The following is a 777-nucleotide window of genomic DNA, read 5'->3' as shown; positions in this document are numbered from 1 at the left end:
TAAAAAAAAAAAAAAAAAAAAAAAATAAATAAACCAATTAACAATTACCAACTAGCACAACAAATTAGTGTACCAACCTCCAACGCAACAGATCTGAATTGACGATGCGCAGCACCACATAAATGTCATCTTGACTTCCGTTCACGAGAATGACGATGCCGAGTGGTACAGTGAAACAAGCATGGCGTAAAACTGAATTTCTTCTTACGTCATTGGATACATATAGAACGCACGACGTATGGGATAAACGTGTCAATAACTAAATCATTTACATGGCTCACATCGAACGCACCGAGTATGCTTCGAATTTCATCGAAAATTCGTCGAAAGTATTCGCGAAGCTGTCAAGAGTGTAGTGAATTTAAAAAATTTCAGCTTATTACATCAGCCTCGAAACGATAGAATCTCGATTATCCGATACCCATCTGCATGCAACATGTGTGCGAAAAACAATCCGAAGCGCATTCTATCTCTCATCTCGAACGTTATCACTTGCGTTAAGGAAACGTGTGCCTGGACGGTTTAGATCTTCGATGAGTAAGCGATTAACATATTAATCCGCAAACTGATAATCAGGAATCGTTCGATGGTCACATGCGTGGGACAATCAAGATTCTAATGCAGCGTAAGTAGACATATTACAAGCACGTGGTACGTCGATACCGTACCGAAGTAAGTATACATAAGGCACGTCCAACAATCGAGCAGAATAATGTAAACGTCTAAGATCTAAATTTCTCTTGATATCTAATCGTGCTTCCCTACTCCCCCTCCCCC

General features: G+C 39.9%; 1 protein-coding gene across 3 annotated transcripts in view; it reads right to left on the bottom strand.

The window, feature by feature from the left end:
- Window positions 1–777, bottom strand: part of LOC107269087 (carbonic anhydrase 2) — an 18650-nt gene continuing 17873 nt past the window's right edge. For all 3 annotated transcript variants that reach the window (XM_025086328.1, XM_015742554.2, XM_015742555.2), the window contains one exon: window positions 1–777. The gene's annotated coding sequence lies outside the window, so the exon portion shown is untranslated.

Source organism: Cephus cinctus, unplaced genomic scaffold, assembly GCF_000341935.2.
Source record: "Cephus cinctus unplaced genomic scaffold, Ccin1 Ccin1_scaffold0597, whole genome shotgun sequence".
Classification (NCBI taxonomy): Eukaryota; Metazoa; Arthropoda; class Insecta; order Hymenoptera; family Cephidae; genus Cephus; species Cephus cinctus.
The sequence above is the reverse complement of the archived record's forward strand: the minus strand, read 5'-3'. Positions and strand labels throughout refer to the sequence as shown.